The sequence below is a fragment of the Cervus canadensis genome, chromosome 23 (genome assembly GCF_019320065.1).
Source record: "Cervus canadensis isolate Bull #8, Minnesota chromosome 23, ASM1932006v1, whole genome shotgun sequence".
Classification (NCBI taxonomy): Eukaryota; Metazoa; Chordata; class Mammalia; order Artiodactyla; family Cervidae; genus Cervus; species Cervus canadensis.
Genome location: NC_057408.1, coordinates 49530106 through 49547724, shown reverse-complemented (window position 1 = coordinate 49547724; position 17619 = coordinate 49530106). Strand labels below are relative to the sequence as shown.

The window sequence follows — 17619 nt, the reverse complement described above, 5'->3', positions numbered from 1 at the left end:
TGAAAAATTTAAAAAAATGAAAGTGTTACCAGAGCACACATGAGATCCAATATGGTGTCTCATGTTCTTCTAGCTTTCTTCTCTTTTTTACTACTGAAGTGCCCTTTCATTTGGTTTTGGGGTAAACCTACATTGAAAAACAAATTTGCATCTGATAAAAATGTTTTTACCAGCGATCGAAGCAGTAATAAAATATAAAGCATCAGTGTCTTTGAGCTTCCCAGGTGGTGCTAGTGGTAAAGAACCTGCCTGCCAATATAGGAGATGTAAGAGATGCAGGTTCGATCCCTGGGTCAGGAAGATCCCCTGGAAGAGGGCATGGCAGTGCAGTCCAGTATTCTTGCCTGGGGAATCCCATGGACAGAAGAGCCTGGCGGGCTACAGTCTAAAGGGTTGCAGAGAGTCAGACATGACTGAAGTGACTTAGCATGCCCGCATGCATCAGGGTCTTAATTTTAAGAGTAATGTGCTTTGTAGATTATAACCCAGTTTTATAGGGAGAGGGTTTCATTCACCCATTTTCCAATACTGAAACATGGAGCCCATTTAAAAATTATTATTATTATTATTATTTTGGTTGTGCTGGGTCTTTGCTGCTGCGCACCGACTTTGTGTAGTTGCTGCAACCAGGGGCTGCTTCTCACTGCTGTGTGTGGGTTTCTCATTGCTGTGGCTTCTCTTGTTGCAGAGCACAGGCTCTAGATCACAGGCTCCAGTAGTTGCGGCGTGTGAACTCTGTTGTGGCATTTGGGATTCTCCTGGACCTTGGATCAAACCCCTGTCCGCTGCATTGGCAGGTGGATTCTTAACCACTGGACCACCACAGACGCCCTGGAGGTCATGTTTTAATTGCTGTTTATAAGGCAGTGGTTCTCAGGTGTGGTTTAAAGGTCTTCCGGGGGTTATGGGATCTCTGGATTTTAGAATGAGAAGGGACACCAGCAGTCATCAGGTCCAATCACTTGAGTTTCACTCAAGGATTCAGGAGACAGGGAAATGCTTGGTGACTCATCCATGGTCACAGAACCTAAAGAGTGGCCAGCAGGGCCCATGCAAACTCCAAAGACAACATGGCACATACTAGGGTGAAGGTGTCCTAATCACCTCTTGATGAAAAACAGAATAAAAGGTTGAGAGGAGACTGTTTATTCCAAGTCTGCAATCTTAAAAATCACTGCTTGGTAATTTTAGATAGTTGGTTAGTTTCTATACTGAGTTTTACAAGTTAAAGTCAATCCAATCTCACAAATATTTAATAAGAACATACTGTGCGTGAGGACACACAATGGTGGGGTCACACACCTAGAACCAGACATCCTGGAGTGTGAAGCCAAGCAGGCCTTAGCAGACATTACTAAAAACAAAGCTAGTGGAGGTGATGGGATTCCAGCTGAGCTATTTAAAATCCTAAAGGGTGATGCTGTTAAAGTGCTGTGCTCAATATGCCAGCAAATTTGGAAAACTCAGCAGTGGCCAGCGGACTGGAAAAGGTCAGTTTCATTCCAGTCTCAAAGAAGGGAAATGCCCAAGAATGTTCAAACTGCTATACAATTGTGTTCATTTCACATGCTAGCAAGGTTATGCTCAAAAGCCTTTAGGCTAGGCTAGAGCAGTATGTGTACCAAGAACTTCCAGATGTACAAGCTAGGTTTAGAAAAGGCAGAATTACCAAAGATCAATTTGCCAACATTCACTGGATCATGGAGAAAGCAAGGGAATACCAGAAGAACATCTGCTTCATTGACTATGCAAAAAACCTTTGACTGTGTGGATCACAAACTGTGGAAAATTCTTAAAGAGATGGAAACACCAGATCACCTTCCCTGTCTCCTGAGAAACCCTGTATACAGGTCAAGAAGCAGCAATTAGAACCAGACATGGAACAACGGACTGGTTCAAAATTGGAAAAGGAGTACAGCAAGGCTGTATATTATTACACTGTCTATTTAACTTCTACATGTGAAATGCTGGGTTGGATGAAGCACAAGCTGGAATCAAGATTGCTGGGAGAAATATCAACAACCTCAGATATGCAGATGATAATACTCTAATGGCAGAAAGCAAAGAGGAACTAAAGAGTCTCTAATTGAGGGTGAAAGAGGAGAGTGAAAAAATTTGCTTGAAACTCAACATTCAAAAAACTAGGATCATGGCATCTGGTCCCATCACTTCATGGCAAATAGAAAGGGAAAAAGTGTAAGTAGGGGCAGATTTTATTTTCCTGGATTCTAAAATCACTGTGGATGGTGACTGCAGCCATGAAATTAAAAGATGCTTGCTCCTTGGAAGGAAAGCTATGACAAACCTAGACAACATATTAAAAAGCAGAGACGTCACTTTGCCTACAGAGGTTCATCTAGTCAAAGCTATGGTTTTTCCAGTAGTTATGTACAGATGGGAGAGTTGGACCATAAAGAAGGCTGAGCACTGAAGAATTGGTGCTTTAGAATTGTGATGCTGGTGAAGATGCTTAAGAGTCTCTTGGACAGCAAGGAGACCAAACCAGTCAATCCTAAAGGAAATCAACCCTGAATATTCATTGGAAAGACTGATGCTGAAGCTGAAGTGCTAATCATTTGGCCACCTGATTGAAAGAGCCAACTCACTGGAAAAGACCCTGATGCTGAGAAACATTGAATGCAAAAGGAGAATGGGGCAGCAGAGAATGAGATGGCTAGACAGTATCACCAACTTGGAGAAGATTCTTGAGAGTCCCTTGGACAGCAAGGACATCAAACCAGTCAATCCTAAAGGAAATCAATTCTGAATATTCATTGGAAGGACTGATGTTGAAGCTCCGATGCTTTGGCCACCTTATGTGAAGAGCTGACTCATTAGAAAAGACCTTGATGCTGGGAAAGATTGAAGGCAGGAGGAGAAGGGGATGACAGAGATGAGATGGTTGGATGATATCACTGACTCAATGGACATGAGTTTGAGCAGGCTCTGGGAAATGGTGAAGGACAGGGAAGCCTGATGTGCTGCAGTCCGTGGGGTTGCAAAGAGTTAGACAGGACTTAGTGACTGAATAACAACAACTGTGAGACAGTTCCTGCCCTTACAGACAGCCTAACCAGAAGATAAAACAATACAGATATTGCTGTGCAAGTTGCTGGGAATAAAAATGATTCTTAAAAAAGATTTTCAGAGTCTCAACAGACTTTTTGACGATTTCAGAGTCTGAAGCGAAGATGAATTTAAATAATAGGTCAAGTGCTCAGGTCAATTCAGGCAACTCACATTGGGAGAAAAGAAAGGAACTGGAAAAATAATGAAATTTTAGCAAGTTTTCCTACTATTGAGTTAGTAATTGCTACAGTAGAAAACCCTCCCACCACTCAGATTGATATCACTATAAATTCATTGTCCCTAACCCTAAGTACAACTTAGTGATATCTTTGACTGTCCTTGACTGGGCCGGTCTCCTTCTTCTTAAGTAATTATTTCAATATACTCCTTTCTCTTCAAGTCTGTACCCACTGCCCTTTTCTCCACAGACTGCTCTTCTCACTTTTGGGAGTCCCTGAAAAGTCCCTGTAATTGCCTTGACTTTAGCTGACCTCTAAGAACAACTGATGCCAAGAGCTTTATCTCCAACCTGCTTCCCCCTAAACTTCAGAAGCATCTTATCAAATTACTGCTAGATATCTCCATTTGGATATTTCACAGCCATCTCAAAACCAGTATATCTAAGACTTGAAAGCATCATCTTCCATTCAAAGCCTCATCTTCTTCCCAAGTGCCCTTAATCAGAGAAGACACCACCATCCTCCCCAGTTTGCATTTTTAAAAAACTGCTTTGGGCCCGAACATTCTCAAATGCTGAAAGAGCATCTAGTTAAGAGGTTGCAAGAATCCAAACCATTGTACTGCCTGCCATACTATTTCATACATGTCATGCCATTGCATGAGAGATAACTTAGTAAAGTGATTAAAAACATGATGCTGAAATAAGATGAATCTATGTCTGATTCCTGATGTGACCACTTTTCAACCAGCCATGTGCCCTTGAGCAAGTTATTAAACTTTCTAGGACTGGGTTGTGTATGTGTATGTGTGCTCAGTCACACAGTCCCTTTGTGACTCCATGGACTGTAGCCCATCAGGCTCCTCTGTCCATGGAATTTCCCAGGCAAGAATACTGGAGTGGGTAGCCATTTCTTTCTTCAGGGGATCTTCCCAACCCAGGGATCGAATCCACATCTCCTCTGTCTCCTGCATAAGCAGGCAGGTTCTTTACCACTGAACCACCAGAGAAGCCCCCTTGTCCTCTGTATACACTACGCTGTTTCATGCTTTTGAGTGATGCTTGCGTATTTTTTCAACACTCTCCTCTCCTGTATCAGTTAGGATTACATTGACAGGAAAACTCTAAAGAGCAAGTTAGTAGTTTATTTCTTTCCCACGTAAAAAGAGTTTGGAGGTAATTGTCTAAGGCTGATAAAGCAGCACTGCTGTTAGCAAGGACACTGGCTCCTGCTTTGTGGTTCTGCCATGTATGGGTGCTTCCATCCTTTTCCTCTGTCTGTTCTCTACAGCCTCTAGTACTTGAGTCCACTGCCCATCTCCTCTCTTCTGTACCATCGCCTCATCCTTTTCAGGATGAGGGAAGAATCTCATCCTGCAAGCATCTCCTTCTAGTTACTCTTTTCTTCCCCAGTGGTTCAGTGGTAAAGTATCCGCCTGCAATGCGGGAGACCGGGGATTGATCCCTGGATCAGGAAGGTCCCCTGGAGAAGGGAATGGCGACCCACTCCAGTATTCCTGGGCTTCCCTGGTGGCTCAGGTGGTAAAAAATCTGCCTGCAATGCAGGAAACCTGGGTTTGATCCCTAGGTTGGGAAGATCCCCTGGAGGGAGGCATGGCAACCCACTCTAGTATTCTTGCCTGGAGAATCCCCATGAACAGAGGAGCCTGGCAGGCTGCAGTTCCCTATGGATGGAATATTAAATTGTGCTCAGGAGTGGAGGTATTAATGTTTTACTTTATCATGTACACTGTTGTTGTTCGATCTCTAAGTTGTGTCTGACTCTCTGCGATCCCATGAACTGCAGCACACCAGGCTTCGCTGTCCTTCACTATCTTTAGTTTACCTCTTTTAGTTCCTTTACGTATATAGTAGACTTTAACTCTTTTCATTAGCTGGAAAAGTTTTTCTTTTTGTTTTAGCTGTTAAATATTAATGTATGGAAGTTGTATATGTTTACTAGTCAAATCTGTCAGTCTTATCCTTTGTGATTTCCAGGCTTAGAAAGCTAAATTCTCACTATGACACCATAATAAATCTTGGTACACAATAAATATCAGTGTAAAAAATATTTAATTCTGTTTCCTCAGTTTTTATATGGTCTGATGTGGGTGGGCATATAAATCTATTTAGCTATAGATATTTAAATTTAATCTTTTGTCTCTCTGGCATTTATTTTTAGTGTCTAAATTGTTTGTTAGATGTCACTTTTTGTATTGTTGATCCTTATTTCAGTATAATTAAACGAACAATTGCTCCTTCCCTTTATTATTTTCAGTTCAGTTCAGTTCAGTCGCTCAGTCGTGTCGGACTCTTTGCGATCCCATGGACTACAGCATGCCAGGCCTCCCTGTCCACAACCAACTCCTGGAGTTCTCTCAAACTCATGTCCATTGAGTCGGTGATGCCATCCAACCATCCCATCCTCTGTCGTCCCCTTCTCCTCCTGCCCCCAATCCCTCTCAGGATCAACGTCTTTTCCAGTGAGTCAGCTCTTCACATCAGGTGGCCGAAGTATTGGACTTTCAGCTTCAGCATCAGTCCTTCCAATGAACATCCAGGACTGATTTCCTTTAGGATGGACTGGTTGGAGCTCCTTGCAGTCCAAGGGACTTTCAAGAGTCTTCTCCAACACCACAGTCAAAAGCATCAATTTTTCGGCACTCAGCTTTCTTCATAGTCCAACTCTCACATCCATACATGACCACTGGAAAAACCATGGCTTTGACTAGATGGACCTTTGTTTGCAAAGTAATGTCTCTGCTTTTTAATATGCTATCTAGGTTGGTCATAGCTTTTCTTCCAAGGAGTGTCTTTTAATTTCATGGCTATAGTCACCATCTGCAGTGATTTTGGAGCCCAAAAAATAAAGTCTGTCATTGTTTCCACTGTTTCCCATCTATTTGCCATGAAGTGATGACACCAGATGCCATGATCTTCGTTTTCTGAATGTTGAGTTTTAAGCCGACGTTTTCACTCTCTGCTTTTACTTTCAAGAGGCTCTTTAGTTCTTCTTTGCATTCTGCCATAAGGGTGGTGTCATCTGCATATCTGAGGTTATTGATATTTCTCCCGGCAATCTTGATTCCAGCTTGTGCTTCATCCAGCCTGGCATTTCACAGGTTGTACTCTGCATGGAAGTTAAATAAGCAGGGTGAAAATATACAGCCTTGATGTATTCCTCACCCGATTTGGAACCAGTCTGTTGTTCCATGTCCAGTTCTAACTGTTGCTTCTTGACCTACATACAGATTTCTCAGGAGGCAGGTCACGTGGTCTGGTATTCCGATCTCTTGAAGAATTTTCCACAGTTTTTTGTGATCCACACAGTCAAAGGCTTTGGCATAGTTAATAAATCAGAAGTAGATGTTTTTCTGGAACTCTCTCGGTTTTTCAATGATGCAATGGATGTTGTCAGTTTGATCTCTGGTTCCTCTGCCTTTTCTAAATCCAGCTTGAACATCTGGAAGTTCACAGTTCACGTACTGTTGAAGCCTGGCTTGGAGAATTTTGAGCATCACTTTGCTAGCATGTGAGATGAGTGCAATTGTGCAGTAGTTTGAGCATTCTTTGGCATTGCCATTCTTTGGAATTGGAATGAAAACTGACCTTTTCCAGTCCTGTGGCCACTGCTGCATTTTCCAAATTTGCTGGCGTATTGAGTGAAGCATTTTCAGAGCATCATCTTTTAGGATTTGAAATAGCTTAACTGGAATTCCATCACCTCCACTAGCTTGTTTGTAGTGAGGTGTTCCTAAGGCCCACTTTACTTCGCACTTCAGGATGTCTGACTCTAGGGGAGTGATCACACCATCGTGATTATCTGGGTTGTGAACATCTTTTTTGTACAGTTCTTCTGTGTATTCTTGTCACCTCTTCTTAATATCTTCTGCTTCTGTTAGGTCCATACCATTTCTGTCCATGTTTATTGTGCCCATCTTTGCATGAAATGTTCCCTTGGTATCTCTAATTTTCTTGAAGAGATCTCTAGTCTTTCCCATTCTGTTGTTTTCCTCTATTTCTTTGCACTGATCACTGAGGAAGGTTTTCTTATCTCTCCTTGCCATTCTTTGGAACTCTGCATTCAAATGGGTATATCTTTCCTTTTCTCCTTTGCCTCTCGATTCTCTTCTTTTCTCAGCTATTTGTAAGACCTCCTCAGACAAGCATTTTGCTTTTTTGCATTTCTTTTTCTTGGTGATGGCCTTGATTCCTGCCTCCTGTACAATGTCATGAACCTCTGTCCATAATTCTTCAGTTACTCTATCAGATCTAATCCCTTGAATCTATTTGTCAGTTCCACTGTATAATTGTAAGGGATTTGATTTAGGTCATACCTGAATGGTCTAGTGGTTTTCCCTACTTTCTTCAATTTAAGTCTGAATTTGGCAATAAGGAATTCATGATCTGAGCCACAGTCAGCTCCTGGTCTTGTTTTTGCTGACTCTATAGAGCTTTTCCATCTTTGGCTGCAAAGAATATAATCAATCTGATTTTGGTATTGACCATCTGGTGATGTCCATGTGTAAATATATAAAACAATTTATTGTTTTATAATGCCTCAATTATCATACAATAATGCTTACAGATAATAGAAAATTTTGGACTGTCACCAATGAGCTTCTCATTCTTGTGCCAGTCCTATATTTTAAATTATTAAATTATTCAGACAAGATTTTTGAGTACCAGGGGACACCACAATAGGTGCTGTGATTTCAATAACAGGCAAAACCCAAAAAACATTGTCCCTACTTTCAATGTAGTTTGAAATTTAGGAAGAAAGACAAGCATTAAAACAATTCATCATATAGATTACATAGCTCAAAAGTGAATGAAATGTTGAGAAGGAGATGAAAAAGGGTTCTTTGAAAGCTTTCAGCAAAGGGCTGAGAGAATTAGGGAAGCAGTGCTTCAGAGAGGATCTGGAAGGAAGAGGGAATTTCAGTAGGCAGAAGTGAAAGGATGAGTGGTTTCACAGCAGAGGGAACAGAAATGTCTAAGATTGGTCAGCGTTTCTGGAGCCCAGCGTTTAGGAAGAGAACATTGCAAAATAAGACTGGAGAGGTAGGAAGGGATGTTTACAATATTGATTTTTATCCTCAACAGTATAAAACTTCGAGTCTTTAGCAAAGAGTTGATGATTGTGTTTCACTTGATGCAGAGTAGTGATTGGAGAGTGTCAGAGGGGAGGCAAGGAGAGCAGCTAGGGACGTTGGTCCTGTCTCTTGGCAGGAAGCCTCAGCTCCTACCCATGAGGGCCTCTCTACAGACGGCTTGGGTGTCTGTATAACACAGTGGTTGCCCTCTCTTAGAGCAAGTGATCCAAGAGGTCAGGGAAGAAACTACAATATTTTTTTTTTTTTTGTAAACTCCACGTGAAACATGGTAGAGGGAATCAACAATTCCAGAATTCAAATGGTTACTTGATTTGGAGTATTTCCCAGTTTTGTTTTGTTTTTTTAATTTTTATTGGCGTATAATTGATTTACTATGTTGTATTAGTTTCAGGTGTACAATGAAGTGAATCAGTTATACATCTATGTATATCCACTCTTTTTTTAGTATTCTTTTCCCATATAAGCCATTACAGAGTATAGGATAGAATTCCCTGTGCTATACAGTAGATTCTTATTAGTTTTCTATTTTACATATAAGAAACTACAATATCTTTTATGACCTTGGAAATCACACATTGTCACTTGTTCCATATTTTACTGGTCGTGTAAGTCAGCCCTGATTCGATGTGGGAGTGGATTACACAGGAGGTGGGAACCATGGGGCCTATTGGAGGATGGCTCCCACATACTAGATCCTGCAGAACCACCACATTTCATTGCTGGGCGGAGTATTATGGGAGTGCAAAGGGAACCAAGGAGAAGCATAGGGAAGGAGGAAAACCAGAGAGCTGTGAGATGAAACCCAGCAGACGGAAAGGAAATTTCAAGAAATAGGGTCAGAGGACATGTTAGACGAGAACCAAAAAAAAAACATTCACTGGATTTAGTGACAATGAACAAAAAGCTCTTTCTTCGTACTATAATTTAACATTTATTTTGACTCACCTCCCCTTGTAACATTTTTCAAAAAGATGTTTTCCCCATCTTTTCTCTGATAAACTTCCTTATGAATTTATGAATATTTTCACTATGTTCCCCCCAAATTTTACTGTTCTTTTGATTGGAATTGTGTTATTACTTTGTTTGAGAAACAAGTAGTTTTACAATTAGACTTCTCTATAAGAAACGCAGCATATTTGTCTGTGTGTAAATTTTCACTTATATCATCCAACTCACCTTTGGCAATTGAAAAAATGATGTTATCACGGATTTGTCATTAAGACGAGTCCTGTGCTTTCTTCATGTTGTTCCAGTTGTGAATGGGATCTTTTCCCTTCCCCCATTGTAGCTGTAGTGTCTTCAATCTGGAAATGTATTACTTTTACCTCTCATTTTATGGATAAGGAAAGAGACCCAGAAAAGACTGGCGACTTGGCTATGGCGAAAAGGTTGGGAACCACAGATCTTAAACATACAAATTGTATTGTTCTGCGTTACCAGGAAATCAAGTTGCTTACTTATCCGGTCATACCTTGTTAAAATTAGGACTCCCTGAACTGTTAGTTTCTTTGTATCAGATTTCAAAGTAGCAGCAATCATTTCATAGCACACCTCCAATTTTTAGCATCATTGTTTTGAAATACAGTGTCATGACTTGAGGAACTTCAGTTCATCTCCATTCAATTCTCCCAAGACCTGATTCCTACCAAACAGGAACTATTTCTTCTTTGAGGTCTAAATAGACCTAACAACCTATTGCACTGAGTAAATATTTAATGAAGATTGAATATTTCCTCTGTGGTGGATCAATTACTCTTGCTGACTCTCTGAGGAAAGCTTTTTTTTTTTTTTAATGTTGTGTGGTAGGTTAAGAAATTTGTTTTTCGGAGTATTGTTATTAGTGACAAAGTTTGTTTCAGTGATAGAAAAAGTCATGTCCCTTTGGTTTTCTCAGTTATCTGTTCTTCTTGATTTATATATGCAGTTTGAATTTTTATGTTATCTCATACACAAATCTGAGATACATTGACCTGGTAGCATGCAATAAAGTCATTTGCTGTAAAAGTTGGTTTATTTTTTGCTTTTAGAATTTGTGGTATTTGAAGCTCTGAAAATGAAAACTATTTGCTAATGTGGTATAAGGATAGTTAGATATTTTTATTGATAAATAGCTCCAAAAGTGTGAATAACTTTTCTTTGAATTAACAAAAATTTGTATTTCTTGTATTTTTAACTATCAGGGCCATATAATTAATTTTATTCTTTTAAACTTCTCTTAACTGATACTAGGTTTAAATGAAATACATTTATATTTGCCTATAGAGTCTCTAAATTTATAAAGTTAATGAATAACCTGAAAGTTCTCATCTTATAAAATCAGAATTACTATAGTGGAATCATTTAGGGCAAGTTGTTAATGTGGCATTCAGATGGAATTTATCAGAATCAATTAAAAGAACAAAGCCCTGTCACTGAAATGAAATAGAAAGCAATGAATAGATAGGGAAAAGAGTGTATATATTTTTCATCTTCTCTGTATATTAGCAAGCATATGAACATAATTTTGAAATAGGAAATTCATGCCCAGTGACAAAATGTTCTCCATGTTTAAGAAGTAGCTTCACTGTTTCCCATATGATAACTTCTGGTACGTTTATTTCAACTTAAATAACTGTTGACATTGTTGGTATTTATTTAACTAGAGGAAAATTGTGTGTGTGTGATGTCAGTTATAGAACAAATTTGATAACAAGTGTAGAATAAATCAATTGAGTCATAGTGGTCTGCTATCTGTTCTTAAGGTCTTTCTGACCCAGGAGTCTGTGACCTGTGAAATCTCCACATTTTTGGATTTGCTAAGACATTTTACAATGCAAGGATTTAAATTTACATGAACATCACTACAGGAAGTTGGCTGATGTAGCCCAAGATGTAATGGATATCGGGGTATAAATTGGGAAAAGTTTAAGAAGTTCTGACAACAATCAACATGTGTGAGAAGAAAAAGGCTTAAGTTGAAGTTTCTTTCTTCTTCAACTTATTACAGCAAAGAGAACCTGAAATTTAACCTGGTATTTTCAATGCTCTGATTATCACAACAGCATTCCGTTTTGTGAAAATATTGCCAAGAAAACCCTGAGTTACAAACTGTTCTTGCCATCTGATTGGAAAGGGCATGTGAGTTGTTTACAAGGTACTGAATATCCAAAGCTGCAGAAATGAAGGTTGAGACTTAGGGGGGCGGGTTCGAGTCAGGGAAGGGAAGCTTCCTAGACGTTACAGCTCTGTCCAGAGGCCAAATGGGAGATAAATCACTGCTGGCCACCTCTCTTATTATTGAAATGGTTCAGCCCTGGGGTTTAACTGAAGGCCTTACAGGGTTTTGAAGTGCAAATGGGATGGTGAAGGGTAAACCCTTTTAGGGTTTCATTTTGATGGATTTTTTTCCTGTGTGGATTTCTGGCACTGACTGTGATCTGGAAGAGGCCCTGAAAAAAGGAAAAGTTTTGTTTTGTTTTTGATCAATCAGGCAATAAGAACTTTCCACGGGGGTGTACTTTTCTTGTGTGCAGTATTGATCCTATTGTGTCTTAAAGTAGGTCTTTTAATTGGGTCTTCTTTTTTTTCTTTCTGCCACGGAACTGTCATTTCAAGGTCACATCTCTCTCTTGATATTAATGCCAAAATTTGAGAGTGTTGAATGAGGTGGATTTTTGGATCAGGAGTTCTAGGGGGACAACTTAGGGTCAGCGTGTGTTAAACAAAGCTGTCTAGTTAAAGATCAAGTCCATATTAGAGCAAGTCCTTTCATATTGATAAACAGTCTATAATTACTTAATCTTTTTCCCATTGATCTACCTAATTGTGTGCATTCATTTAATTATTTTATATAGATATGTTTTTCCAGTATTAAAATAAGGATCAGAAAATTCTGACATTGTGAAATATTTGTGTTGTTTGTGCAGATACTCTGAAGTGTTTGAGGAAATAAGGGAGACATAAGATAATGTTAAAGAAAAAGATATGTTGATTTATCAAATTAAAAAGTTTTCTTTTGCCCCACAAATATTCTACATGAAAGAGATAAAATATCTTTTAAAATTTATGTTTTCTAGTAAAATAGGGATGAGTTATTAGTTTCTCCAAAGAAAAAGAAGTGTAACTTAAAAGTTTTTTGTGCAATTAAAAAAAAAAAAAAATTTGTAAATGCTGACATTTCTTCTTAGAAATAAGGCTGACAGACTTTTCTTGAGCATTTGGCTCTTTATTTTAGATTTAACAAAGGTATTTGTATCATTTACCCTGCTTGAAAATGATAATGCATTTAGCTGCAGCAGAGTTCTGTGTTGCTTGATATCTATTATAAAAAGGGGTTGTTAATCTTCATAATTGACATTGATCACAATGTTCTTAATTGCTCTCTAAGTCAGTTTTTGTTTTTCTGTTCTAAAATTTCCCTTCATTGTATTTATCTAAATGTTAGAGTAAATTTAAAATTAAATTTAAATGTTAGAGTTTAAATTTGCCTTTTGCTGCATGAAGATTTTTTTTTTTTGCATGAAGATTTTAAATAAGATGCTTTTAAAAATGAAAAGCAACCCGCCCGCCCGCCCCCCCCCCCCCCAACCTAGATGGTATCAAGCAGAGTCCCCTGCATCTACAGCATCCATATCATTAGTTTGTTGCTGGGAGATGTTAATATGACCTTTTCTTTGTTAAAAAAGAGAGCTGTAGTCTTTCCCAGAATCCTCTTGTTAATAGTCTCTTTAACCTAAGTTGGAGGTTGTCCGATGAATGAATGGTGAGCTTTCTTTTATGAGCTACACATATTGTTGACATTGTGTCACACTGCTTTTTAATTTCTAATGTGTTTTTAATTTGCAAAGTATGTGTATCCTTTCACAGCAGTAACACTGAGCCAGCATTTCAGAATCTAGACATTGCTTTATGCAGACAAGGTGGGTCAGGCATAAGGATGCTGTATCATAAGCCTTAGATTTACTGAAACACACATGTGAATGAATTTCACTTTGAATATTGTTGAATGAAAGATACTGAGAAAGGCTCCCCCCCCGCACCCCCGCCCACGGCAAGAACTTCTCTTGCCTCTTGGCAAGTGAATTGCCCCAATATAAAAGCGTTGAGGGGGGAAAAGTGAGCTGCAGAGTGAAAAGGCAATCCACAAATAATCACTCTTTTCTGCCTTTGATTGTGTCAGATTTTTTTGTGTGTGTGGCAATTGTTTTCTTTCTCGCTTAGAAGAGGTTTATGGTCCAGTGTCTGTCAAGTCAGACCCTGTCTTAAGGTTGCAGTTGTATTTCTCTCTGGAGTTCCTAGAGGTGATGTTATCTTTTGTTCACTCAGCAGTGTGGTCATTCCTGGGAGCATCTGTCACTTTAGGCATTACAAGATGGATGGGTCTCCAGTGAACTGCTGGTTGAGGCAAATGGTGAAAATAAGAAAAGACAAGGGGTTTCAGGGTCTGCAGAGAGGACAGACAACAAGGAAATACTGCTAGAAATCAAGAGTAAGCTGAGCAATAGAGGAAGAGAGAGCAAAGATGGATCGTGTGTCCTTTTATAAACATCTTGGAAATCACAGTCTTGGGGTGGCTGCCGTGATCTGAAGGGGACATTTGCGACATGGTAAACAGTTCTGTGCTTTGGATTTTCAAAATGTGTTTGGATATTCTTTTTTTTTAAGTGTGGGGAAAATGTTGGGAAATTACAATGATATAGACTGTTTTATGTAAGGACTTTGCTGTTTGGATGTGGTAGTAATTTACAAATTCTTTTATTGGTAAAATTTTCTTTATATGTATTTTTTGTTATGCTTTCCTTCCTCTTTTTTTTTTTTTTTCCCTTTCTTGTGAGCATTTGAGCATCTGCAGATAATAAAATGTTTGAAAAGTTTCAGCTACATAACTAACATCCTAACTGTTCAATGAAGCTTCTTTGACATTTTTGTAGGGGAATTCTGAAAATCCTATGCTCATGCCTTAGGGAGTCTGGGGCAGATAGTAAGTTACTTTAAGTAAACTTCCACTTTAATCAGTTGTTTGAGGAGAAAAAATATAATTGTTATCAATCTGTGAGAGCAAGATGGAGGTTTTGTATTATATTTAGAAATTCGTTTTGTTGGTAAAAGTCAAAATTTGTGAATGCCGGCAGATCAAGAGTACCTTCTGTGGTAGAGGAGGGTGAGGAAGGAGGTTGGCAAGGAGTAAGAAAAGGGAAGGAAGGAAAAGTATGTGGTTAAAAAAAATGATTTTGTCAAACTTTTTGGCATTCATCTATTAAAAAAACCATAGGTTGAAAGGCAAAGAAATTAAGATGATTAGAAGCTTTAAGCTATACAAATGGTGGAGTATCTTCCTTCTCTACGGGTGTAAATAATAGATGAAAGAGAAAGAGTGACAACAAAGGATCAGGTCGTTTAAGAGAATGTGTGCAGCGTGAATAGGGGTCTGTGGCCTGGGGCCAAAGGTCTTAGCTTTGAGTGTAATTAGAAGAAAATACAAAAATGTCATTACTAGCAGGTGAAGTGTGCAGCACGTGGCCAAAAATTAGCAATTTTAGACTCTGAAGCAACTGGAATTGGATTACTGACCTTTTTTTTTTTTTAATCATTAAGGTCCTTGTGGAGTCATATAGTTTCATTGGCAGTAATGCAGTTTGACCTTGCTGACCATATGGGGTAATCTTAGGTTTGGATGGAGGGAACAAGACTCTTGACTCACAAAAAGATGTCTACTGGTGGGTGGGTGGGTGGGTGGGTGTGAAACACAGGAGATGGAGAATCCAGGTCTTGCATTTTTAATTGTGCTTTTGCCTGAAGACATTCTTCTGACTGTAAGGGAGGTAAGATATTTTTATTTCAAAATCTAAAGCGGTTCTTTTCTCTCTTTCAAGTTGGCCTAAAAGGAAAATAAAGTGAAAGCTTTTTTTAAAGAAAATATACATTGATATTACTTTACATATTTTAGTGCCATAAATATGCATTGGAACTAGTATATTCTTAAAAAAATCCACTTTTATTTTCTCTTCAGACATAATAACAAAGTAGAAACACTTCTAAGTTGTGTATAAAAATCAGTGAAAAATAGTTCTTATTTCATTTTCTGCTTCTGACTATATTTTCTTGTATATTGACTATAATCTACTTAGCAGAAGAATATGTTCACTGTAATTTTCAACCAGTTATATGCAATTATAATTATTTAGTTTAATTTCTTCTAGGAATACACTAATCAAAAGGATAGGAAACAGTAGTTGCTTTTATTCTTGAAGGCTTTCTTTGTTGGAAATTATTAAACTGTTCATTTCAAAAAGTAGAAAAATAATTTTAATCAATATTGGTTATGTCTTAAATTTTTGATACTTCTTTAAGATGATAAATTTTGGTCTAGCACCAGAAATTATAAAACTCAAACTCCCTTGAGTAAGGAAATTATCTTTCACCAATTTCTCTCCTAAAAATAAAAATAATCTGTGGGCTTTAAGCATTATGGTAACACCTGTCCAAAATGTAGACTTAACAGATTTATTCCAATTACATTTAGTAGGGGGAAATCTTAAGAAGAAATTATTTCCAGGTATATAAAGAGTGATCATTTGGGGAAAGAGGAATATTGTATTTGCCCTTTATAATCTATATGGAATTATGTAAGACTGATAAATTTTCTGGTTGCAATATTTGTAGAATTGTAAATATTAAGTTACTGCATTGTGGAATATAATGCGTTTGGAAATTAGTTCATGTCTTTATGTATATGTTATTTTTTGTTTTTACAGGTACAAAAAAGCTTTAATCAAGTAAAATCTAGGCAACAGGCTCCCTGAAGTGTTGACAGCCCAACTAAATCATGAACATGGTTCAAAAATGTTAATAAATAAACCAAGGTATTGTACAATTATAATATGCCCCCCCATCCAAATCTTTCATGGTCAGATTTTTGGGGGGAACATTTTAGACTCTAAATAAAGCTACTGTCTTTGGTACTTAAACTGATGAAGCAGATATTTCTATGTGCTCCTCTCCTGTTCTCTCCTCTTTGCTTTCCCCTCCCCTCCCCCATCCTTGCCACCAAAAAAAACCCCAAAACAAAACACTTTCTCAGCTTTAAGGTTTTTCTTTTTTCTTATAACAGCCTCTGTGTTATATTTCCTGCATACCTAAATTAAGACAATAAGAATTCAGCTCTTGGTTCTTTGTTGATTGTGGTTTTATCTTTCAACTTGTCTAACAAGGGAGACGTCAGATTATATTGGCCTCCGCAGGGAAGACCAAACAGCATCTAGTGACTGCATGTATTTACATTTTTTACTCATATACCCTGAAATGTATGTTTTAAAAGTTTTATAAAAGTTTACTGTTTCTAATTTTGGAAGCCTTTTAATGCAAGGAGGGGGAGAAAGGTGATCCTGTCCTTTTCCCCTTCTATGACAAAGAAAATAAAAAAATCCTCTTAGAATTAGGAGTTTAGGGACACTGCTTAGGTAACTCTTGACTGTCAGGGAATGACCAAGACTGGCTCCCTCCCTTTGGAAGTTACAATGTGCTTAAATAGCCTGGCATTTCCAAGAGAGGCCAAAGATCTTTTCCTCTTTTATGACCCATCGTATCCTTTTGAGGCCAAAAAGAACAAGAGGGTCATTGCCACTTCAGCTCGGTTCCTGTGTTCCTTCGTGGTGACCACGCAGATCCTGAAACCTAGTATTGGCTTAACATTTGGGCCTGGAACATCTGGAAAGTAGCCCGAGAGGGAGCGCAGGGGACAGAGAGAGGGAGACACTGTTGGGTTTTGTTACACCAGGTGCTAGGAGGAAGCCTCATTCGCCTTTTTGATATGGGAGGCAAATTCTGTGGGCCCTGGAGTTAGGCTTCAACAATTGAAGAGGTCAAAGGACAGCTGAGTGGGGTCAGTGAGACACCATGGGGTGTATTTTGTTACTGAGTAAAAGGAGCAGCCTCCTAAAACCTTCAAGGATTCTCTTGAAAATCTTGTGTTGTGAAAAGGTTTTATGAGTCTCATGGCAAAAACTCCTGATTTATCTAAGGAATGCTTGCTTTTGCCTAATGGAAGGATAATCCTTACCAAATGTTGGCAACGACTATAACAGTCAATATAGGTCTGAAAGAACAGTTAGGGTTTGAAGTGTACTTTGCTTTCCAAAATGTTTATCATTTTAATGTTTGTCTCTCAGTGAAGAATTTTACACTGTTGAAATATCACCTTTTCCTTTCCTTGGAGCAGAAAGTGGCAGGAGTTGGGGGTGGGGAGAAGTGGGTAAGCAACTAGTTTACATTAATTTT

General features: G+C 38.6%; 1 protein-coding gene across 1 annotated transcript in view; it reads left to right on the top strand.

Annotated features, from left to right (window-relative positions):
• The window catches only part of GREB1L (GREB1 like retinoic acid receptor coactivator), a 244611-nt gene that overhangs the window by 111058 nt on the left and 115934 nt on the right, over positions 1–17619 (top strand). The window contains exon 2 of the mRNA XM_043444069.1: positions 16098–16205. The gene's annotated coding sequence lies outside the window, so the exon portion shown is untranslated. The remainder of the gene's footprint in view (positions 1–16097; positions 16206–17619) is intronic.